This window comes from Protopterus annectens, chromosome 2.part2 (assembly GCF_019279795.1).
Source record: "Protopterus annectens isolate FY-2018-M chromosome 2.part2, PAN1.0, whole genome shotgun sequence".
Taxonomy (NCBI): domain Eukaryota; kingdom Metazoa; phylum Chordata; order Ceratodontiformes; family Protopteridae; genus Protopterus; species Protopterus annectens.
The window spans coordinates 1105740513-1105766688 of record NC_056730.1 but is presented as its reverse complement, the minus strand read 5'-3'; the positions used below and the strand labels follow the sequence as shown (position 1 = coordinate 1105766688).

The 26176-nt window shown below is 40.2% G+C and overlaps 1 protein-coding gene across 3 annotated transcripts in view; it reads left to right on the top strand.

The window, feature by feature from the left end:
* The window catches only part of KANK1 (KN motif and ankyrin repeat domains 1), a 1631365-nt gene that overhangs the window by 385900 nt on the left and 1219289 nt on the right, over nucleotides 1–26176 (top strand). For 2 of the 3 annotated variants that reach the window (XM_044064327.1, XM_044064324.1), the window contains exon 2: nucleotides 3602–3676. The exons of the other annotated variant lie outside the window; for it this stretch is intronic. The gene's annotated coding sequence lies outside the window, so the exon portion shown is untranslated. The remainder of the gene's footprint in view (nucleotides 1–3601; nucleotides 3677–26176) is intronic. 3 annotated transcript variants of the gene reach the window in all.

Here is a 26176-nt window from a genome sequence, read left to right as displayed (position 1 = left end):
CAGGGGTCAGTCCTTTCGTAAGCAGAACCAATGACCTGCCTTTTCAGCTGCCAGTGGGCTCTGGCAGCTCCTTTGGGAGGAAGATTGTCTCTTTTCAAAGAAAATTGGGATTTAATCACTCAAGACAGATGGGTGCTGGATATCATTCATCACGGTTACAGATTTTATTTCCACACAATGCCCCCTTTCAAAGGCATGCCAGATGTTCCTCCTTCACAAAGAAAAGAGGCTCACAAGCAAGTTTCTCAGTTACTCCAGATAGGGGCCATTCAGCCAGTCCCTGTATCAGAAAGGGGCTTATTTTATTCTCGCCTGTTCCTAGTACCAAAGAAGGGGAACACGTGGAGACCAATTTTGGATTTATCTATCCTCAACACTTATCTGGACATTCCCAAGTTCAAGATGTTGACGTTACAGCAACTGTTACCTCTGCTGGGCAAGGATCACTGGATGGTAACTTTGGATCTCAAGGAAGCCTACCTTCATGTGCCTATAAGGCTAAGTTGCAGGAAGTATCTGCATTTAACTGGAGATTTTCATTATCAGTTCTCTGCATTGCCCTTTGGCTTATCTACTGCCAGAGTATTCACAAAGGTTCTGGCTCCAGTGATAGCTTACTTCAGGCTTCAAGGCATTCAAATCTATCCTTACTTGGACGACTGCCTGATTCTGGCTCAAGAAAAGGAAGACCTTCTACAACATCTGAATATGTCATAGCAGTGCTAAGATGCCTAGGGTATTCTGTGAACGAAATAAAGTCCAGTCTAGTACCCTCTCAAGACATGTGCTTTCTGGGTGTGAGACTGAATACAGCAGCCCAGATGGCCTTTTAACCCCGGACAAACAAAAGAGTCTGTCACTTTACTTCCATCAACTATCTCATCAGTCCGTGCTGACTGCAAGGACAGTCCTTCAAGCATTAGGGTTCATGGCATCTTGTATTCTGGTGCTTCCCAATGCCAAACTGCATATGAGGAAGCTGCAATGGTATCTCAAAATGTATGGACACAGCACTGCCAAGATTTCGACACTGTCATTCACATAATACCTTGCCTTCAAAAGGAATTCTTGTGGTGGGCTCAGGAATGTCACCTAAACAAGGGACTCTCTGTGACCCGCCTGAGGCGAGTCAGATTTTAACGACAGATGCCTCGGACACTGCTTGGGGAGCTCATCTAAATGGAAAGTGGATACAAGACAAGTGGCCTGCCAGACTACAGCATCTACATATCAACATGAAGGAGATGTTAGCAGTCCAGTTTGCTTTGATGGCGTTCAAGGAGTTACTTCTTCCAGGGCAGGTGTTGATTCTAACAGACAACACAACTGTCATGTGGTACATCAACAAGCAAGGGGAACACATTCTTATCCTCTATGCAGGCAAGCAATGATTTTATGGGAGACTGCGTTAAGCCTGCAACTGACTCTTCAGGCAAGGTTTCTGCCAGGAGCACAGAACTCCCTAGCAGATGTATTAAGCAGACAAATCATGGATCCCCACGAGTGGAAACTGGATCTTCATGTATTTCAGAAATTGACAGTGTCATGGGGAACTCCAGACATAGATCTGTTCGCTTCTCCACTAAACCACCAGCTGCCAAAGTATTGCACAAAGGGGTTTCATCACACAGCTTGGAAAGTGGATGCTCTGTCTTTCAGTTGGAAAAACCTTCATGTCTATGCCTTTCCACCTCTGCCTCTTCTTCCAAAGGTATTATTAAAGGTCAGACAAGACAGGCCAAGGATGATTTTGATAGCTCCAGATTGGCCTCCGCAACACTGGTACCCACTTCTAAGGAGTCTTGTAAAGAAGCCTCCATGGCCTTTACCTCTGATTCCTCATCTGTTATCTCAGAAGGACGGTCATCTGCTCAATGTCAAGCTTCAATCTCTTCATCTCACAGCTTGGCATATTCTGTGTTGAAGCACAGCAGGTCTCAGCTTCCTCAGCAAGTTTTAAATGTGATTATGGAAGCTAGAAGGCCTAGTACTAGGAGAGTGTACGCAGAAAAATGGAAGAGATTTTTATTTTGGAGTACAGCGAAGAATTTGGAGATTTCGGAGCCTAATCTGAGTGTGGCTCTTCAATATCTTACTGAATTATTGGACAAAGGTTTGTCCTTCTCTTCCATAAAGATTCATGCTGCAGCAATTTCAGCTCACTATGATTGTGACCCACCTTTGTTTTCGCATCCTTTGTTCAAGCAGTTTCTTAGAGGGGCAAAGAATATAAGACCCCCAAGCTCCTACTCCTGCTTGGGATCTCAATTTTGTGTTGGAAAAACTTACTCTACAACCTTTTGAGCCTGCAGCTACTGCTGAATTGAAATATTTGTCATGGAAGACTGCTTTTCTGTTGGCTATTACTTCTGCAAGAAGGGTGTCTGAGTTGCAGGCCCTTATGGCAGTAGAGCCCTTTTGGTTTTCCATAAGGACAGGGTTTCATTACGTACTAATCCTTCCTTTATGCCTAAGGTGGTTTCTAGTGTGGCTTTAAACCAAACTATTCATTTGCCTACCTTTTTTGCAGATCCTCAAAATAAAGGGGAAAAGATTTTGCACACTTTAGATGTACACAGGCAATTGCGTTATTATTTGAGCAGGACTAAAAATTTTAGGCAGTCTCAGCAGTTACTTGTTTCTTTTGCTTTGAGTTCACAGGGCAAACCTGTGTCAAAACAAACTATTTCTAGGTGGATTGGCTTTTGCATTGCATTTTGTTATTCCCATCATGGCAAAGAGGTTCCAGCTGGGATTAGGCCTCATTCCACTAGGGCTACTGCCACTTCAACAGCATTTCTAAGGGGGGTGGCAACTAAGGATATTCTGGAAGCAGCTACTTGGAGTTCAGTGCATACTTTCTCTAGGCATTATCACCTGCCTATATACTCTAAGACTAGGGCTGGTTTTGCCACAGCTGTTTTACAAGGCATGTTGTCAGCTCCTGTTACTTTATAATTTGCCAGCCTCCCTTACCTCTGCTTTGGGATTCTACCCAATAGTCAGGACTGCAGCAAGGGGAGACGAAGAACATAGTACAGTTTTGTACCTACCATAAATGTAGATGTTCGAGGATTCCCTTGCTGCAGTCCAACTCCCTCCTTCCCCTCTGTGTTTCAGGGTGGTTGTGTAGGTGAGTTTACATGTTTATATTTTTTGTATATATTGCTGTATATATTGTACATGTTTTTTGGTGCAGGTTGTTTTTGGGACTTGTCTTTTTGGGTCTTCTGACATCTGGGGCAAGAAAAGACTGAGGAAATGACGTCGGTCATGCGCATTAGTACCCTGACGTACTGACGTCAGTCTAAGGCGCCATGACCGACGTCAGCCTTATACTCTGCTATTCGGGCCGACTGGGACGCGGACTATACCCAATAGTCAGGACTGCAGCAAGGGAATCCTCGAACATCTACATTTATGGTAGGTACAAAACTGTACTTTTCTGCCATTCCGTAAAATATTAAGTTATTGCATGTGCAAATTAATTGCTTTATGCAACTGTTCGAAAGTATTTTTTTTACTAAACTCTCAGCATATTTTCAAAGAAAAAAATCAGAAAAAAATCTTAGCATATTTTCCATTTTTCATTTTTTCCCAGGATGCAGTTGCCCAAAGACAGACAGGTGGTACCCTTAATCCGTAGTAGCTTGTTGCCATGTTACGTCATTCTGCAGTAAGTGGTGTTTAATAGCTTTTGAATTTATACATTTCCACAATTTTTGAACATATGAATAATAAAAAATGTGTAACAAATCACCATTCCAGTTATCATATGCATGGCAACTTAAGGAAAGAATAGGAAGCAAAAATACCCCTTTCCGTGGGTGTTGTATATTGGATAGATACAGTTTCTTGAAAGAAATGCATAAACTTGCTTTTGCTCACAACTGGCTAAAAAAGGCATCATTAAAAACCTTAGTAAGTCCTTCTGGCATTTCTCTAGGAACATCCTAGTTAACACCTCTGGGCAACTAACATTGCCTGTTCATATTTATGTTAATTGCCAAACCTTGCTACACATCACATATTGCAAGATTTCTTCTTAAAGCTTGCATGGTGGGCACCACAGCTCCATTGATACTTGACCTGTCTTGTGCAACAAGGAGATATTACTTTTTGTTCATATGCTGCTGTTTATATTTTCATAATCATAATGTTTTTATAAATATCTCGACAACCAAGCAGCACATATGAAAACTGCTTAACCTCATATGAAAGCTCACAGCTTGATCAACAGAATGCTACTGACAGAACTTTAGTAGCTTGAATAGTTGCTGAAGTACTGCAAGCTGTTTATGTAATAATACAAAAATTAGTATTTACTGTTTGTTCTGAGTTACATAATCCGCTTTAAGATTTGAATCTAATCAAGCTATGTGAAGACTAGTTTGTGCTGAATGGTTTGCTGTTTACATTTTAATGTCACTTGTGGTTCTGGAAATATGAACAGTTATTTGAACTGTGGTGAGAACTTGATTTTGACATAAAACTCTGGTTACAACCACTGGAACAGTGCACATTTCTAATGCACTACTGGAGATAATGAAACACTTGTGTGAGGGTGCTGTTCTCTGTCTTACACACACACAATTTTTTTTCATACTGATATTTGTTTTAAAACGTCCCTTAGCCATTGGGGTAAGAAGTTGTGTTGTTGTGCTATCTTATTTACGGGAGCGCTACAGAATCCTGAAGACCAAAATCCTGCAAGTTCAAAATCCTGAAAACACACAGGATACCAACACTTACTATATTCCAGCACAAGTACATACAGAAAGAAATAAAACATAAACTGTATTACTGTTCTACAAGTATAAGCAGGGGGGCAAGCACCCCTGCACCCCCACACCCCCTGCTACTTAAATATATCAACTCCAAGATTGCACTTCACTAAGTGCAATCTCGAAGTTGATATATTTAAGTAGCGGGGGGTGCATGGGGGGGGCCTTGCCCTACTGCATATAGTTGAAGGGTAATATGTTTCTGTATGTAATTGTACTGGAATATAGTAAGCGCTGGTATCCTGTGTGTTTTCAGTATTTTGAGTTTTCAGGATTTTGAACTTTCAGGATTTTGGCCTTTCAGGATTCTGTAGTGCTCCCATTATAAAACCTTTTGGCCCATTAAAAAGCACTGTGTCACCTGTCTGTTTTCTTTTCGTGTAACCTGTTGTGATGTTTATTTGTATAACTGTGCATTACTGTTATGAGCACTGAGTTTCTTATGGAAGTACAGCTGTATTCTGGGTGTAGAGCAAATGGTTGGTTTACTGAATTTTTCTGTTGTGCTTCTATTCTGGCCTGCTTTTGCTGTCTGAACACTGCTGGTGTAATCTAATACAGAGAAGCAAGCATTTGAAACATAATTTCCTAGCGTCTAGTGCTCTTTTGTAAAAGTTTTTAGAATAGTAAAACTTCAAAATACTGAGCTCCCTTGTTGTCTGTCACATTCAGTTGACATGTAAATGACTTTAGTGATTCCTTCCCCTTCCACTGCTCATATGTCTGTCTCATTTAATTATAGAGAAGGTATTTCTGTATCTTGGGGACCACGCATGTTTAAATGTTCAGGATAATGTCGGGCATGAGCTAGTGGGTTATTATTGGACTGTGTACTAGGCGGTAGCTGCTGTGACATCTGTGTTTTCATTTCCTGCTTACTGTTTTAGATACTGCTTGAGAGCCTATTTATGTGCAGTCCTACTAGGGAGTGTTTGAGATGTTGAGTGTCACCATTTTTTTTAAGTCAGTTTTGCAGTACTGTATGTATGTATTGAAAAGTAGCAATATGTGTCATTTGTCAGGCATTTAAACTGTTAATATTCTGCAGTCTGTACTGGTCTTATCTTCAGAATGGGATAAAGTGCATGACTTAACTGTTAAACTCAGCTAAGCTAGAAGGAGCACTGTAAAATACTTTCTTGTTAATATCAGTGAGGTGATGGTCGAATGTTTGGATTTCTGAGAAAATAATTAAGAATTGATTTAAATGGATGCATTTCAAGCATATTGTGCTTTTATTTACTTATTTATCGATTGATTTATTGTCACATCATGCTGAAAGGGAAACTTTTGACATCCATGGTACTAACTGGCATCTTATTTTGCTCAGTCCTTTAACTATGTAAGGAAACGGATCCTTGCAGACTTTATTCAGACATGATCCAGGCTGCACTGGCAAAGACAAGAGGCTGTATATCTGGATATTTTTGAGCGTTGCCAGGCAACCTATGCACCTTGTCTTTGGGATTATGAGGAAGCCCACTTGGAGAAGAAATAGCCATACTATGAACTGGTAATTGGAGGAATATTGAAACTGCAGCGGTGATGCAGCAGCAGAGAGTACTTTCTGTGTAACAGTACTCATTTTACATAGTTTAGAAAAAGCAGGTATCATCATATGCTAACTGTAGAATTAAGCACTGTTTGAAGATAGGGAGCTGGCTGAGAGAGGGAGAGGATAGACATTGCTGCAGAGTTGCATGTTAGTTGAGCCATGCATGGTAAAACTGGCTTGTTTCATAAATTTACCAAGAACAGAAAACCAGTTGCCATTTCATGTGTACATCCTGTGTAAACCATCCTTCTGTAGTTGTCGTTACATGTCTAAGTCGAAGAATGTCCACAGGTGGTGATAGCTAAGAAAGCAGTCCTTTGACATGCAATTAAACCTTCCCTTAAGTATGCTACTGTTAAAGTACAGCTTTCTACATGCCTGCACACCTGAATAAGATGCTGTACCATAACAGATTAATAAGACATGCTCACTTTTGATACAAAAACTGTGTTCTTATTTTTTTTTAAAAGCTGAAAATGACCCCAGGAATACATGAAAGGTATTGGAGGCTAAAATGTGTTACCAGAGTGACAAGTAGAAGGGAAACACAATTTTAAGTAGCAGCTTGGATTTTGCAGTTCAGAATTCTTAGTGAATTTGGTCTATTTGTATAATTGGTCTGAGTTGTTTGAATCCTGGGATAAAGGCAAGTAATGCCCTTCCCCCAAACACAAACATACACCACATACACACAGAAACTCTTGAAATTAGAGTTGGCTTAAACATAATCATTAACTATTATCCTACTGGATTAAGCCATAGTCCACATACAATTAGTACTGAAAAGTTTGTTTTCTAACTGTATATCATTTTCAGATGTGATTGATCAAGCCTCACCATTTGAGACGTACAGGTTTACAGCATACTTTTATGTTCAAGGGAGAAAAAAACTACGCAGGAAGTTAACAAGTGTCTTCATCAGTCATTTCAAAGCAAACACACACACAAGTTCCTAGTGCCCGATTTGTAAATGTTAATATTGTATTCTTTATAAAATATTGTCTGGTAAGCTATGGCAAAAAATGTAATTTGGGTAGGATGTAATGATATTGCCACCAGTGAAACAGAAGACTTGGGCAGTGCTTATGTAATATACTTGTAGTAGAATTGGAACAGTGGTTTCCACTTGCCATCTGCTGGTTACAAGAGAAAAACAAAATGTTATTTCAAGATTTTCCATGTATATTTGATTTTTGATGGCAATAGTACGTTACTGTGGTAGATGGCACAACTTATGATGTACAGATACGTCAGAGTAATATTAATATTAGCAAATTTTGCACTGTTTGATAACATACTGAACAGCTTTCATAACACAGTAATTGATTCCTGTATCAGAAGTCATCTGTTATTCTCAATTACGTTTGTATTCAGCTGATATTAGTTTGCTTTATTAAAATGATTTTTGTTTATTGTATTTTAAGTTTAATGTAGTAGATCGTAATATTCAAAAGGGCCGTTCTTTGGAGTCCACTGAGCTGTACACTTGGGACATTTCACCATTTAATGACATCAGTTCCCATCAGAGGAATCCTCACTGTTGACAGTCTGTCTAGTTACTTGCAGCACAGATATTGGCCAAGGCCTCATTCTGTATTCTTCCTGTGGTCAGCTAAGGCCATTAATTCTTAATAAAGAGAAAATCATTTAGTACCACATAGACTTGAAAATATCTACTTTTAGTGTTAATTTGAAACTTTGAAAGAGAAACTTGCAAATACCGTTATGGAAAGAAGACTACATTGGTGTGGTCATGTTAATTGCATGGATACTAGCAGGATTCCTATGCAGTCCTTCAACTGGGAACTAGCTGGATACAAGAGAAGACCTGGCAGACCTCAACAAACCTGGAAGGGAGTTGAAACAAGAGACTTCCGTTGCTTGAATATCACTTGGGAGGAAGGTAAAGCAGCAGCAGCTGATAGGATACAGTGGAGTCAACTTGTAGCCAATGCATTATTGATGCAGGGTGAAACAAAGACCAAAGTGTTAATTTGTGTTTTTCCTTCTGTCTAGCCTTTCTTCCATTCTTTCATCACATTCACAATATTGCACTTCTAGGGATCATATGAGTGGCACTTATTTGGAGCTGAAATTCACAGTGATTTTGTACTGTGTCACGTTTATTTCATTTGTAATCTCCAGAGGAGGAAAGTAAAAGCTTATAGAGGAACACACAATTACCAGGTAATTATTGATGAGCTTGGCTTTGAACTCAGAATCTGACGCAAAGAAGAAAATGACTACTTGTTCCTTCAAAACTATCAAGGATCACAGAACAGAGAATATCCCCTAAGGAAATGTTACCCATTTTCTTTCTCTAGGCTGGGAATCTCTTCACAGACCACTTTTCTCTTTATGGCAGTCTAATGATTTATCTTAAAACTTGATCTGAGGACATAAAGACTGCTTGCCCCATCCATTTTGCCCATATCCTGACTGTTGGATAAACTTTTGATTATATAGTTAATTAACAACCTGTATTATTTTTGTCTTTCACTGATGATGATCTGCATACGATTACTGTTTCAGTAGTGTAAGCTGCATGTGTTATATCTTGACAAGAAAATGGTCAGCCCGACAGTCTTCAGAACTTCAGGACACCTTTCACAGATGGTGACCCCAGGACACCTTTCACAGATGGTGACCCCAGTGTGGCTCAAGGTGAGACTCACAAAAGCAGTGGTTAGGGTGCCATAAGCTGCAGAGCTTTCTTGCTGGTGGTGTGCTCCATGTGCGGGTTTTGTGGAACTGATGGTCAGTGAGAGATACTTCAAGGCCTGGCAGATAAATGCTCTTCGGGCGAAAGCCTTCTACTACATTTTTCCAAGGAAGAGCTGTTTTCAGATACATATGTTATTCTAGGAAATGTCACATCACGTGAAGGGAGTTTTCCTTGAGAAATACTTGTGTGAAAAAAATATAAAAATCAATCTGTGTAAATTTTATAGCATAGGAACAGGATGTTATGGTTTGGGGACTGTCACTGAACATTTTACCTCAGAACTTATTTTTTCTGTTGGGAGGTTTGCTGACTCTCCCAGGCTCAGCTACCCACACTGCAGGTTCTTTTTTCGGCTAAGCCATGGAGTAATTATCATGCCCCTTGGTTCTCCCTTTTCCTGTCCACAAGAAGAGGAAACTGTCTCAGGAGTCTTCATGTATTATGCTGATTGCTTTCTGCCAATGAATGACTCTTCTGTTCGCAGACATGGTTACACAAACTACTCCTCAGGAAGCTCTAATTTTATCTTCATTGGGCAAAGAAGAACTACTGTTGTTGGTCTCTGGGAAAAGAGCCATGTCTGACCCAGCTCTTTTAGAAATGCTACATCTAAAAAATCCCAATCCCTCTGCACCACATCCTCCAGAGACCTCAACTTCATTACACAATCAACAGAACATGCTGGAGGGACAGGTTCATAACCCAGAGACTGCCCATGTTATGGAATAGACTTCCCATACATGTCAAGCAGAGCACCTCACTGGCCCTCTTCGAGAAATCTTGATGAGTGGATGGGAAATAGAAAATTCACCCCAGGGATCACTCCAGTGGCTTTATTCGACAGAGGCAGTGGGAACTAAGGTCAGGTGGGACGATGCCAGGGTAATCCTATGGGCTAGGTTTATAAAGGCTCCAGAGCCATCCGCCTAGTACACACCTATGAACCTATGATAGTCTTACTGCATAGCTGAACTAAGGTGCCTGATTTGGGGGGCTAGAATACCTTGGCATGAGTCTCTTTTCTTAGGAAGTCTCCCAGGAAAAGAAAGCAACAAGTAAGGATGATTTCTGTTTCTCTCCTTATGCATAGGGAAGACTTGCTGAGTTTTGTTAAAGGATTACTTTTGGCTTTTAATATTTTCAGTCCAGTTTCTTCACTGACTACATATAGAAAAATAAATAGAATTCCCTCTCTTTCTGGCACTGATTCCTAATTAGAAGAGCAATGACTGGAACGGGAACTTTTTTCTTCAGTGAATTCCTCAAGCCAAAGATTCTTATTCTAAAGAATGTGTTTTTTCAGATTTCCCTGAAAAAGAGTTATCTTTTTCTGAAACTTTAGCTAAAAATGAAAGATTTGTTTTAGTGGGAACAGGATGAAATCCCTGTCTTCCAGCCGTAGCAGTATGATTTATTGCAACTGGATTTTCCTCAGCCTGCAGCTGTTCTTGCCTTAGCAGCAGCTTGAGGTGTGGCTGGCAAGTCTGCCTTCTGCTCCTAAAAGTCTGATAGGTTATATAAAGTACCTCAGACATAGACACAGTTTTTATCTCATCCCAGATTAGATTCTGCAGTTACTTCCTTATCAAATTCATCTGCTGTCAAACATATTGTGAATGCTTGTAGTTAAACAACCGAGCAGATATGCAAGTAAAGGCCGGACCAGGAACAACCATAAAACTTGAAAGAAACCCTAACCTAGTACCACCGCAGCTATAAGAATAAAGATTCAGTAGTGAAAAAAGGGTGAGTGTTTTTGCAGTAAAAAAAAGTTTCTTCAGACCTTCAACGTAAACTAGAATAACAAATAAAACCTTAAATAACTTCTAACCTCCAATCATACACTCTAAAATAAAATATATAAAACACCCTCTCGTAAAATTGCCAGTTAAACAAAAGCACCTGCCTCATTGCCCATCAGAATTGAGCACAACTGATTTCTCATGTAACCAAACACCCTTTAAAGTTGATTCTGCTGATGCTGACTCCAGAATTGCTGCTACTGGTTCCATTATGAGATTTGGTTTGTTGCATTCTCAACATTTATCAAAAGATGTTGTAGCTGAGAATTTAAATTCTCCACCTTGACACACATGTTCTGATTGGCCTTTCTGCTGCTGAGGTTCTTATAGGATTTGATGAAAGAGGGAAGTTAATTCAGTGGGTCACCCAACTCTTTCAACCCTCCTTTTCTAAGTTTAGTAAAAAAAAAAAAAAAAAAAAAAACTTTCTTATTCAGGACCCTTTTACAAGAAACAAAATAAGCAGTCTCAGCATAGCGAAAACAAATGGAATTTTAAAAAAGCAATTGCAAGGGAGGCTTAGAAGAAGAAGAAAGGGAAAACCTGTCCGAGCAAAAGACAGTCCAACAACTCAGAATGACTATTTGCCCAGTCAGGTCCCCCCACCCACCCTGTTAAATGCTTAAATCTATCCCTCAGTCTAGGCCTTTAGCCTCCCCAGTGGCATCAGTTATTTCAGACAAATGGGCATTGAGAATATCCAACAGAGGCAATTGGAGTCCCTTCCACCTTTTCAGTGGATAGATTAAACCTCCCCATTTCGTCCAGTTATGAAACATATGTCTCATGGGTTATAGAATTAGAACTCTTATTCAGAAAGACAAAGTCTTTATTCAAGGATTTCTCTGCTGCCAAAGGAAGGGGGCACTTGGAGACAAGTCCTAGATCTCTCCTTTGTCATTCTCTATCTCAGTGTGCTATAGTTCAAAATGTTATCCCTCCAAACCTCGTTTACCAGCACAGCTAGCTGGAATTTTGTAAATAATTATATGTCATTTGTGAATGATTTATACAAGATGTTTGTGTTACAAATGTGTTAGAATTGTATGTTGTGTGTATATCTTTTTTGTACAAATGTTTATGTTGGATTCTGTACTAGGAAGCTTTCTGTGTTGTCCTTGGGGTGATTGAATTACTACTTTGGAAGCATGGAGGTATGAAATTGTTTTATGACTTCTAGCACCTGCCACAGATCTGAGCAAAAGCCCTTGTGTATATTTTTACAGGTAGATGCTAAATCCTGCCAGCTTCCAGCAGTGGGGTTTGCATGGGAACTAGAAGTCAGATGACCAGAAGTGATGTCATTCTGCAAGCTGTCCCAAAAGTAGTAATTCAGACATTATTTTGAGAATTTTTGTAGTGAGATTGAGCATCCTGTATTCTTTCTTGGGCCTGACAACAAGAAAAAACATTCACCACATCAGTTTTCTCTGTTAAGTAAGTAGGGAATAGTAATTCTCTTAGATTTATTCAGGAATATAGTGAAGCATAATTTAGATATTGTTTTTCTTTATTTGTCTGAGTCTGTCCTTCAGTGTTATTTTAAATATTTCCTGTGATTTTGAACTGTGATGTCACTGTGAATAGATGTTTAGTATTGTCTTGTTTTTTATTAAATATATCTAAACCTTTCATTGGGACAGATCTTTGTAGAGCTATTTAAGTTTGGGGAGTATTTGCTTATGTATTTGGTGACACTGTGGGCCACTCTTAATAGCCTTTCTCTTGCTCAAATTACCATTTGTATTAATATTAATACACAGTAACATTGGACACCCTTTAAGGGCCTTAAAGTAGCTGGTGAGGGGTCCTGGCGACAGTGATAACTACCTTATAGCCTGGGCAAAAGGGGGTATAGCTAGTAAACCTGTGCCAGCCTTTCCCAGGTGTGTGTAGAAGTCAGATCTCAGTGTGTGTGTGTATCAGTGACTTGGACAGGGACACAAAGCACTGGTTGGACAAGAGAGAGTGTTGGAGGACTTGGCTTGGAACCCTGGCTAGGATTCAACTCTGTAGCTGTGCCAGTGGGCAGTTTATTGGGGATCTGGAGGCGAGAGGAACCAGCCCCCAGACTGACTGTGTTCCCTGTGTGCTCTTTAGGGAAATTGTGCTTGATTGTGCTTCATGCAGAGAGCTGCATCTGGAGAGAGAGTGTGTAGGCACCTGTTATCGTCCCAGTGAATGTTCCCCACAGGTGCAGGTGGTGAGGATTTGAGGCTTCGTGATTACTGGCCCAGAGGGGGAGCGTCATACCGCTCATACCCCTGTCTCCCATTTTCATGGTAATGTTGTACATAAAAGATGCTTAGCATCACATACCATCTTACAAATAATTCACTTTTTAAAGTTTTATGTATCTGGCTTTATACTATCCATTCTCTGTCTTACTCTTTGGTTTGTCTGCTGCATCAAGAGGATTTACAAGGTGCCTGGCTCAAATAATTGCTTAATTCAGACTTCAAGACATTCACATCTTTCCACATTTGGATAATTGTCTTCCATTTCCAGACACTCTTCCAGTTGCCAAGAAACTCCTCCATGGCTTAGGGGTCAAGGTGAACTTACAGAAATTAATACATCATTACTTTCTGCAGAATATTTTTTTCTGGAATGTCTTTTGGATACTTCCTTAGGAAGGGCTTTACTTCCTGGGGACAAAGAACTTGTATGTACAAAGAAAGCTTCCTAAGCTTTTCCATCCAGTTTCTGACATCTGCAAGGGAATTTCTCAGGATTCCGGGTTTCATGGCCTCTGTGATTATCATGATTTCCATGGCCAGACTACTCATGAGGAAAATTCAGTGGTGCTTCAAGTCAGTCTGGTCTCAGCATCAACATAGTTTATCTTTTCAGATTCCAGTAATGGATTTTGTAAGACAGGAGTTACTGTGGTGGGTAGACCAACTATCTCTCAATCCAGGTCTCCTGTTTACCTTCCAGCTCCTTCTCAATATGTCACAACAGATGCCATAGACTTTGCTTGAGGAGATGTAGCCAAAACGGTGAAATTTCAAGGTCTTTGAAAACAAGCAAGACCCAGGACCTCTGCAGGCAATCACAGGAAATACCACAGTGATATGGCACATAAACAGGGGAGTACCAGAGCTTTACCCCCCTTTGCAGACTTGCCATCATAGTCTGGGAAGTAGCAACTCAGTGCTGTTTTGACCCTCCTGGCTTCATACATTTCATCAGAGCAAAACATTATTGCAGGCAAGCTGAGCAGAACCAGGACAGACCCTCCTTATGGAAATTGCACCAGGAGGCCTTCAAGGAATTGCTTCAGCTGTGGGAAACATCTCAGATTTGTTTTGACTCCTTTCAAAACAGACTGTTAAAAAAACTATGTTCAGGAATCCTTGCAAACAGGCCTGGAAGATAGATACTTTCTCATTCCCGTGGATGTGAATATTCCTGTGTACTTATCCACTAATGTACTGGATTATTTTCAAGATCTAGAAGAACTCTCCAAGGGTAATAGTGGTGACTCCCTTATGACCCATGTAGCAGTTCTGCCTTTAAAAAATGCCAAGGGCATTTACCATAGGCTTCCCCACAGACTGGATGTACTCACACACAACAGGTGGAATTTGATACACAACAACCTGAAAATATTGCAATTGACTACCTGGGTGATAGAGTTTTTATACCTTTTAGGCACCTTTTGTCTGTGGAGGTGAAGCTGGTACTATACAAGGATAAAAACTGCTACTAGAAAATCGAGTACAAGTAAAACAGATTTTCCAGTTAGTGCCATGCTAAGAACCAAGAGTCTTTTAAGACCCAGATGCCTCTGGTTCTAGAATATTTGTGTGAGTTATTATCCAGAGCTTATCTGAAACAATCCTTTGTTTATGATTGACTATGCAATTACCTGGTAAGAGAGATGATTTGTTTTGATTTTATTTTTCCTCTGTTTTTCACTATTTGTAGGAAGAAAGGAATAGCTTGTAGATAGGAAGATTTAGTTTGATTTATATTTACATGTGTGTCTTCTAATTTTTACTGTCTCATTAGAAAGAGAGAGATCCTGTGCTGGTTTTATTTACTGGATCTTTGTTATAATGAGGTGCAAATGCAAGTGAATGTGAGCATACAATGTAAATGAAATCCAGCTTTTGACTGGCAAAACTGGTATGGTAGGTCAGAGTGACTACTTTATTGTAATTAATTAAATATTTAGTTTTATATTGTTTGTGATTTTTCTTGTAGAAGTTGACTTAAAATCTTTGAATCTTGTGTTAAATGAGTTTGATTACCCTTTTCTTTTAGAATTCTTTATTCATTTGCAGATAAAACATATCCCTTAAATAACTGCCCCATTGATGATTTGCTAAAGCACAAGTAACTGGTACAGTGAATTATATGCTATATATATTTCAAGGTAATACTGGATAACTGGTGATATGTGTTCCTCATGTCAGTAGTTGCAGGATTTTCTTACAATTATTAGCAGTAAATCTAAACTTGCTGATGATTAAAGTTGTGCAATTGGCACGGCTTTGAGAACTGTTATATATGCCATCAGTCCAGTCAGTCATTAATATATGTTAGGGTTACTGTCACAAGGTTGAGGCCCATGGTCTTGAAATGCATAACCCCAGCAGTATAATATAGAAGACCAGCAAAACACTGAAGAACTTAATGTTGAACTTCTGGACTTAAGCAGGTATTACTGAATTAGAAGTTTGTGATTCTTCAGATCTGATCAGAAGTGATGTACTTGTAACAGGCAATTCTGTTTTTAGAGGAACTGATACTTTAATTTTGCAGAGAAGAGAATGAATAGTGAGTAGTGTTATGCTTGCCAGGAGCAAAAATACAGGATGTGAGAAAAACCTTAGAATGCCTTAATGTAAGGAAGTATGGATCTGTTTTTATTCATGTTGGTACAAATCATCTCACCTGCAAGGACTCTGACTGTTAGAAGGGAACTTGCAGCCCTGTTAGAAAGCATAGCTTGTACAGGTATTGGGACATATTTTTACAAATCACATACAAATAGTCAGGTCACCACAAATGAAAATATTTTTTGAGTAAATACCTATGTGAAAAAATGTCACGTTTAAAAAAAAAATGGCATTGTATATAGCATCCAAGCCTAATTTGGAGTATACATGTTTAGACAGGTTGCTGTGTACTTATCAAGACCAAGGAAGAGAATTTTTGCAGCAGCAAATGTACTGTAGTATTTGGTAAACACAAGGCAGGATTTTTTGCCAGTTCAGAAGGTGTAACAGTTCACAAGTAGCACTTTTGTTGGATCTCTGTTAATGCTAGGAACATTAAAAATAAATGTCTTTATTGGAAATTTGCTATATTCTTACAAGACTGATATTTATGAAAAATGATTAAAGAACAATGACTGGGAACCAATTCTGTCAGTGTATAAATGTTTTACTGTAACAAACATTAAGAGAAAATCAGTGAGGGATGTTCAGCTGGAACAATAGATACGCACAGTATTTTCAGATGCCGCTCTCTGTACAAAGCAGTTTCCCTTAAGAGCACTCAGGGAACACACTCAGTCCAAGGGCTGCCCCCCCTCCTTGCAGGCCCCCAGTAAGACTCCCTAATGGCAGAGCTGTAGAGTTGAGTCCCCATCTGAGTGTTCCTGGCCAAGTCCTCCACCACCCTCTGTGAAACCAGTGCTCTGTGTCACTGCTCCAAGTAGCTAAGACACGCATATTTTGAGATTTGATTTTCATACACACACCTGGGAAAGGCTGGCACAGATTTACTAGCTCTGTCCCCTCAGCCCAGACTATAAGGTAGATTCACTGCCACCAGCCAGCTACTTTAAGGCTTTTACAATGGTACCCAATTATACTGAGTAAAATTAATGCTAATACAAATAGTAGTGTTTGACCAATGCAACAAGGCTTTCAGGAGTGGCCACAGTGTCACCAAATAAATTTAAGTACTCTCAAAGGTAAAATATTCTCTAAAAGGACCAGCCACAATGAAAAGTTTAAATATATTTAATAATAAACAATAAAAGAACATGAAAATACTAAATATCTATTTACATTAAACACCAAAATTTCAGTCACAGGAAATATTAAAAATAACACAGATGGATAGATTCACACTGATACAGAAAAAACAGTACTCAACTAATCTCACTATATTTTCCTGACAGATCTAAAGAATTACTATTCCTTGGTTACTTAAGGTAAGATGTACTGCGTGAGTGTACTTCCTTCTTTGTCAGGTTTCAAAAACAGACTGCTCTGAGACTTCTGTCTCATCTAGTAAAAAGCATCATTTCAGTGCTGGATTACAGAATAACATCACATACATCTTGTCATCTGACTTTGGTTCCCATACTTACCCCCCCTTTACTAGAAACTGAACCAGAATCTAGCACATAGGTGTTGCCATACACACAGATAGAGCTTTGCTGAGATGTGTCTTAGCATCTGAAAGCTGTAAAACCATTTAAAAACTTCCACTGTTCCAGGCTAGCAATTAGTTCACCCCTAAGGACAATACAGTAGAATTTCTAGTACTGGTTTTCACAGACATGTTGTCTCTGACTGCATTCAGAACTGTAAAATACAATCTTTATAGCCTAAACCAGGTTAATTAATTTCAGAATGTTTTTCAGTGTTAGCTGGACTGAGATCAATCTCTTTTCTTCCAGTATCCTCTCTTACAGTATATTCATTTCAACAGTGTCAATACAGTCTGACATACAGGTGTATTTCTTTTCTGTCCAGCAGGACCCACTGTTGGTACATTTTTAACGCAAACAGCTTTACACACAATGTTTCCAACACAAGCACCTGTGACGTACAATTCTTTACAAAGCTCCAGCAAACTATGGTGGCATATGTTACACATCCACTGCCCTACTTCTCCTGCTATACCTGGTAATACCTCACACCATCACATCTGAGACCTGTTATTATATGTTCAATGATAACAGCAATATTTATTTGTCTTTGTTGATAAGGAAAGGACAACTAAGCAGAGCCCATTTTCAGTGGAGGCCTGGGGAGAAAATCTCCATCACAGTACATTTATAATAAGTGAATTTCAGACCATTCTCAGAAAGGCAACAGTTGCATTTTTTTCTGAAAGGCAAACCCAATTACAGGACAGGCTATACAGTAAAGTATTTACATCAATGGTTAGAAGTCTATATAGTTCTTCCAGCTGTAAAATCTTGCAGGAAGTAAATTGGTAAAAGGGAAGTCATTGTAAAGAAGTTTAGTGTTCTTATATTTCAGTAAGGAAATGTTTGCAAGGAGTTCAAGATATGTAATGAAGTAAGTTATAAAATTATGTAAGAAGGGAGATTTTTCTGTTGTATAGGTTTGTAAAGAGTTCAAGAAATATAATGAAGTAAGTTGTACAATTATGTGGGAGGGGGATAACTAGTACTATATAGTGTAATAGCTTATGACTGAAAAAAAGCATGGTTTAGCATTTGGTCTGTTTAGGCTGCCTGCTCCAGGTTGGTGTATCTAGAAGATTTATAACTTAGGTGTGCAGAGGATATATGAGAGGGGTAGAACAGTGGATGGGGCAGTTATTAAAAGAGAAAAACAAGATGTGTTGGTTGCCAGGAGGTGAAAAGGGACTTGCTGATTCAAGTGTGGGAGGGAAAGTTGTTAGAGGTGTAATGATTCAGGTAGTGAAGGGAAAAAGTACTTTAGATTGTGTAACTGTGACAGCAAAGACAACCTTGGAACATACAACTCTTCTTGGAGATTATAAACAATCATAGTCCAGTCAAGTTTCTTACATGAAGCAGAGGAGGGAAGAATAACTGTGACTGGGGTCTTAAATTTACCAGAAACAGACTGAATTAATATTTATTCACAACATTAGTAAGGTAATTATGTACAGCATGTTTTCCGGAACAACAATTGCTTCAGATTGTAAAAAAGCCTACCAAAAAACAGAACATAATAGGCATTGTTTGTCCTAAGCAAATGACCATTTATTTTAAGTTTTACCACCATTGATGTGCAGTGATTATGTGGTTATAAAGGTTTAATTGTTGCTAGATAATTCTGCCAGACTGAAATCTAAACCAGTGCACAGAAGATTAACAACAGCTAAGGAAGCAGAACAGTCGCTGTGTAAAACTAATTGGAGTGATGCATTTAGTGGAAAACTGCAGATGGAATATGGCATATTTTAAAAGCTAAATTATTTGAATTCAAAAAAATGTTTAGTATGAGGATTTTAGGCACACATCGTCAGCAGGATATATTTCTGTAAGAGCCAGATACTTGTTTATGGTTGTTGTTGTTTTTCGGCTTTTCCCGGTTAGAGGTCGACACAGCGGAACTCCGGTCCATTAATGATTGTCAGTAGATTTTCATGAACGCCGAGATGCCAGCTCGACGTTCAACCTTCAGCGAAGGCACGCCCATTTACGCATGTCTTTCGAACGCCCACCAAACCACGGGGAGGACATGCAGACTCTACACAGAAGGCACTCCCTGCACTCCAGCCGAGAATCGAACGGGATAACCTCTTGCTATGAGGCAACAATGCTACCGCTGCACCACCGCAGATCCAGATACTTGTTTAAGGTAAGAGACAAAAAATATAAGAAACAGAGGTCAAACTATAACTTTGAAAATTGAAACAAACAAGCAGGACAGACAAATTAAACATAGTGTGAGACAAGATCAATAAAAATTTGAAGAAAATGTATATAAAGATATCGAGCATAATAAGAAACCATTTTATTGATACACAAGATGTGATAGGAATAAAGACATACAAATTGATAAATTGTATGTAGATTCTAAAATGTATTCTTAGACACAACAGATTATAGATATATTTACAAAATCTTAAGCAAAGCAGTTTAGCTCTCCAAAGGGGGTAATAAATTGTCCTAGTAACATCCAGGTAACCTCAGATACTGAAATTGGATTAGATTATGTTGAAAAAGAAGCAGGAGTGGCCTTAGGTCAACTGGTGCCCTAGGCAAAAGGGCTCCATGGCACCCCCTACCACACCACCTGGTGCCCCCATCCTGGTCTATGTACACCAAATAAATACTGGAAAAGCACCCCTACTAGAGCGGCACCCTAGGCGGCCGCCTAGTTGGCCTATACCTAAGGCCAGCTATGAAAAGAAGTATACAGACTGGATCCAAACAAAGCACAAGGAGGAGATGGAATAGTAGTAATGACCTGAGAGCACTTCAGCATGAGCTTACAGTACCATTTGTTGTTCACTAGGTCATTTAAATATGGAGAGATTCTTCAAGATTAAAGACATGCACTTGTTAAACGTAAGGAAAAGTGGAGTAGGACAAACCCATAACTTTAGTTTCATGTTGTGGAAAAGTAATGGTGAAAGTTGTACTAGATAAATCATCAGAACTGGAAAGGTTGGGGCTTAAAACCATACGTCAGCATGCATGTGCTGAAAATAGATATATAACCACCTGTAACATGATGTTTTATAACACTATAATAGCTATAAATGAAAATGTTTGCTGTGATGTCATTTATATAGACTAAAATTCAGCATTTGATAGGGTCATGCATATAACAATGATCAATAAATTAGAACAAGCTGTAAATGAAAATGTTTGCTGTGATGTCATTTATATAGACTAAAATTCAGCATTTGATAGGGTCATGCATATAACAATGATCAATAAATTAGCGCAACTAGGTACTGATGTACTCTTACCTGTGGTGGTGGTGCTGCGGTAACGTTGTCACCTCACAGTAAGATGCTGTCCAGTTCGATTTTCAGCTAGAGCGTCTTCTGCGTGGAGATATGCGTGAATGGGCGTACCTTCGTTGAAGGTTGTGCATCAGGGCTGGTAACTCGACACGTAAAAATCAACTACCAATCATTAGCGGACCGGAGTTCTGCTGTGGCGACCCCTAACCGGGAAAAGCCGAAAGACACAAGGTACTGATGTACTCTTGATAAAATGGACAGCTGCATGGCTTACACATAGGACATGGCAAGTACCATTCAATAATTGGACAGATGAAATTCTAAACTACAGTCAGGGTGCCCCAAAGGGTTCTGTCTTAGGCCCATACTTGTTTAAGTTGTATCTTTCAGATGCATCTTTTTCATCTTTGGTTTTCTACAGTCTGAATGCAGATGATTTAATGGTTAAACTGATTGCATGTGTTATAGGTATGGCATGTCTGCAACAGAACTTGACTAAATTGACCATTTGGGAGCAGACAAATAATATGCTGATTGATGCAGCAAAAACTAAGCATAAGACATTTGAGCAACATAGATTAAAATGTGAATATTTAATATGGCACACAGATTGAAACCATAGATTTATTTAAGGACCTGGGTATATGGGTAGATCCAGCTTTGAGTTTTTCTAATCATAACAACCAATTGGTTAATGATAGTTTTATAACTATAAGTTGTATAAAGTTTCATAAAGTATAGAAAATCAGAAATGATGAAATCATTGTTATATTGGACCCAAACCTGAGTATGGAATAACAATATGGAAATCTTATTAGAAAACAAGGATGAGTAAATTGGAAATAGCACAACAGAAATATGCTGAGGTCATCCATGGATGAGAATATGTATGTTGTTATGAAAGACTAAAATATCTGAACTTATAAAGCCTGTTGTATAGACATTAAAGAGGATACCTTATTCAGATATATAGGGCATGCAGAGACAACAATCCATGGGAATGACTGAGGTTATCAAAAAGTAGCAAAGAAAATTCAGACAACTTATCTAGACGTTTATGTAGGAATGATAGGTGTACTAATTGGCTGTGTGAGAGAGTAGCTGATACATTGAATTTACTACCAAATTACATTAATGCAAGCACTAGTTTAAATATTTTAAGAACAACTTTGACACATTATTATTATGATGCTGTTTACTTACGCAACTGTACTTTATGTTAAGTTCTTACACAGCTTTATTTTGTAAGTTCAACAGATGTCTTATTATCAGAAGATAAAGTAATTTTGAAAGGTATGCTTGAGCCATAATATTATTCTGAAAAAACATCTGCCTCTTAAGTCTCATACAGATAAGGACAGGGAAAAGGTTATTGAGGGTAAGTCGAAACCTTCCAAATGCCAAGATCTTACCAAGGATTTTTATTTTACCCATCTGCCCTACAAGATACTGCATAGGAGGGAAGTAAGAGAATCTTCAGTAGATTAAGGTAAGGAGTTTCTAAGATTTCTGTGGAGGAGGCTGACAAACATGTACCCTTGAATGTGAGGTCAGGTTCTTCATGTCAAGAAAGCATTTCAGCTTTGATTGAGGTAATCTCCTAGCTTTACCACCTTCCATACTCCATTCTGCCAGGACAGTGTTTTCTAATAGTTATGTTATAGACATCAGCTGTGATAGGCTCTCCAAGGCCATGCTGCAGGCCCAGGGGCATATCTTATCCCCATCTAGTTCTGGCCCAGACCAGGAAGGTTGGCTTCCTAGACCTGCATCTGCTTCCTCATTGGAACCAGTTGTATTGCCAATTATCTCAAGCTGCATAACTTCCTACAGTTTCCTGTGCTAACTCAGGTAATCTCCTTTGAGGTGGCACTGCTGTTGAGATCAGTGTTCTCAGTCTCAGTGCCTTGGGTAATAGTTGCTCCCTTACTGGACAGGCCTGATGCATCATTTGGCACTGACTCAGTTGGTATTTATGCCTGAGTTCTTGGCTTCTGAAGCCCAGGTGGCACTGGTCTCACCTTCGATAACCACATCGCCACAACAGTCAGGAAATCCTTCTATGTGGCACACCTCATCACGAAGGGCTTTTCATCCAGAAAAAAGGAGGTCATTGTCCCACTGTACTCATCCCTCATTAGACCCATTATAGAATACAACGCCCCATTTGGTATGTACCTCTCAAGACATCTGCAACAACTGGAAAGGCCTCAGAAATACCTCACTAAAAGAATCACAGGCCTAAAGCAGATGCCCTACGCTGACCGCCTTAAAAACTCCAGCTGTACTCTGTCACATATCGTCTACTCAGAGGCTATCTCTGCTTAACATACAAGGCCATGTCAAACCCAGAGCTGTTGGACATGCTACACTTAAAGAAATCCCAATCCCTCAGAGCTACATGCTCCAGGGATCTAAACCTTGTCATCACAATAAACAAAACATGCTGGAGGGATAGGTTCCTGACCCAGCGACTCCCCAGACTCTGGAATAGATTGCCCATACATGTCAAGCAGAGTGCCTCTTTGGACCTCTTCAAGAGGAACCTTGACGATTGGATGGGAGAAAGGAAATTCACCCCAGGGATCACGTCAGTTGCCCTGCTAGACAGGGGTCCAGGAAAGTAAATAATGTGGGAAGAAATAACCAGGGAATTGTTATGGCTAGGCTTGTATAGGCCCTAGGGCTGATAGCCTAGTACCAGCCTATGAACACTGTAACACCAGAGACCAACATCATTACATACCTCCATTGGTTTAGACTACCTTCGGCTTCTGTGCATGGCGGCTTCTAACCTTGATGTCAGTCATCTATGTTGCAAAAGTGAAATGGCATCCCTCTGAGCCCTATCCATGGGGTGCCTACCCCAAGGAGGAGTTATCAGCAGGGCAGAGAACCAGAAAGGTTTCCGAAGGATCTTCCTACGAGATCAGAACTTGATTCTGAGTCTTGCTCGTAAGACTCCTCTTCCCTGAGGAGGTTTGCCAAGAGAAGGTGTAAAAGGAGGCATGTAGTTTCTCTCATCTCAGTAATTTCTCCAAGTTGGATTCTGAGTCAGCAGCAGGCGACTCCCCTGTATCTACTCTAATAAGTTTAGCATGATCTTATTAATGATATACAAGAAAGGGGGTTGGCTCTTTGTCTCCACCCCCATCCCACATCAGCCTTAGACGAGATCTTGCAAGTGTCCTTTCCAGTCCCTGTCTTTGACATCTTAAGTGGAAATGTGTCCTTTGGACAAAATGGTCTCTCTCTTGACTACTGAGGCCTGGAAAGAATTGAATGTAGAAGCCCTCAGTGCCTTGTAAACCTAACAAGATACTTTACCATGTTATGGACTGGGAGTATTGGTGTAGAATCCCCCCCCCCCTTGCTGATTCCGTAGTCAGGGCAATAGCCCATAACAGGAATCACATTCTTCAAAGCTAAGCATTTCATCTGCCCAATATAGAATCTGAGGTGTTAGACCACTATGGAAAGTGAGCCTTCATGTCCATGACTTTTGCAGTACAGGAGTTAGGCTATCAGTCACACACACCACTTCCAGAATGACATTGTCAATGACATTTCTAAGTGACTGGAAAAGTTTGAGGATACTAAGTTCAGAAATAAACTGTTCACAAACAATTCTGCCATATCCATTATATCCAGCCTTGCCCAGGGGGTAACTCATAATGCAGCCAGTGGCACATTGAGCACCACCATAAAGTACAGCATCTTGCATGTCCGATTTCCACAACATCTCCGAGATGGCCTTCCTTAATGACCCTTACAGTGGCTCTGATCTATTCATCCCTCAAGTTAAGGATAAACACGTGGATAGTGAGAAAGAAGGGAAAAGCCCTCACAGCCGGTGACATGAAATTTGTGGCTCATTACAAAATAGCTTAGGCCAGAAATGGTTTTGGCAGAGCCAGTAGCCCTATGATACTCAATGTGGAAAGATCCAATTTGGCTATGTTGATGGTTTCTGTGATGGATGCCTGCTTAGTGGCAAAGATGGAAGGGACAATCAGAGGGTTTGGATCCCCTATTTAAGGTTCATAGGTTCATACTAGGCTATCTGCCCTAGGGCATTTATAAGCCTAGCCAGAATGTGTTTGGCTTTCGCCACCCATTTTAAATTTATTTTGCTATGCCCTTTTTCGAGGTTGGCATACTGTGCGTCTGTCTAACAGTGACACAGAAGTGATACCCGGGGTAAACCTACGATCTCCCATCCACTCATCAAGATTCCTCTTGAAGAGAGTCAATGAGGGACTCTGCCTAACCTGGACTGGGATTTTATTCCAGAGTGAAGGGAGCCTCTGGGTTATGAATCTGTCCCTCCAGCATGTCCTATTTATTTCGGTGCTGAGGTTCAAGTCTCTCGAGTGCGTAGCTCAATGGGATTTGGATTTTCTGAGGTGCAGCATGTCCATTAATTCCGGGTTGGACATGGCTTTATACGTCAGGCACAGATCGCCTCTGAACAGGCGGTATGCCACTGAGTAGAGCTGGAGTTTCTTTAACCGGGCAGCATATGGCATCTGTTTGAGCCCTTTGATCCTCTTGGTGAGGTACTTTTGGGGTCTTTCCAGTTGCTGCAGGTGTCTGGTAAGGTACATCCCAAAAGGGGCATTGTACTCAATTATGGGCCTGATGAGGGATGAGCAAAGAGGCATGATGACCTCCACTGATCTAGATGTGAATCCCTTCATGATTAGGTGGGCTATATAAAATGTTTTTCTAACCACTTTGGCCACGTGGTTATCCAATGAGAGATTGCTGTCAACTTGGATCCCCAGGTCCCTAATTACTTCTTCTGTACTTAATGGATTACCACCTATGTGGTAATTTGTGGGCACTTTGTTTTTGCCAAAGGGGATGACTATACACTTTTTGGCATTTAGCTTGAGGCCATGGCTTTGGCACCAGTTGTCTGTTTCTATGAGGCCCTTTTGGAGGATTTTTGTGTCGGCTGGAGAGTTGATTATGGCGCCCAGTTTGCAGTCATCTGCGAACTTGGTCAGCCACAGTCCTTCCGTGTTGGCCTGTACCTCCGAGAAATATATACCGAACAAGAGAGGTCCCAGGACTGAGCCTTGTGGGACACCACTTGTAACTGGTTTGGAGTCTGACATGGCTCCAGCAATTCTAACCATGTGGGTTCTGTCCTTGAGCCAGTTTGCAATCCATCTAGTGACATAGGGGTTTATATTTAAGCTGGTGTGCTTATCTATAATGCCCGAGTGGGGTATTGTATCGAAGGCTTTTGCGAGGTCCAGGTTGGCTGTGTGGACCACCTTCCCCTCGTCAATGGCCTCGGTGACTGTTTCAAAGAAATCAACCAGGTTTAAGAGGCAGGATCTGCCCTTAACAAAGCCGAACTGGGTAGGATCCAGTGTCTGTAGGTCCCCAATATCTTTATTTATGAGGTCCATGATGATCCTTTCCATAGCTTTGCAGACCAAGCTAGTCAGGCTTATGGGGCGATAGTTTCCAGGATCCGTTGAGGCACCACCTTTATGGAGAGGGACCACTGTTGCTGTACGCCACTCTTTGGGCACATATCCTGTAGTATGGCTGAGATTGAACAGCAGTTTTATGTTTGGGTTTAGCTCTTCTTGGAGTTCATATAGGACGCAGCCCGGGACACCGT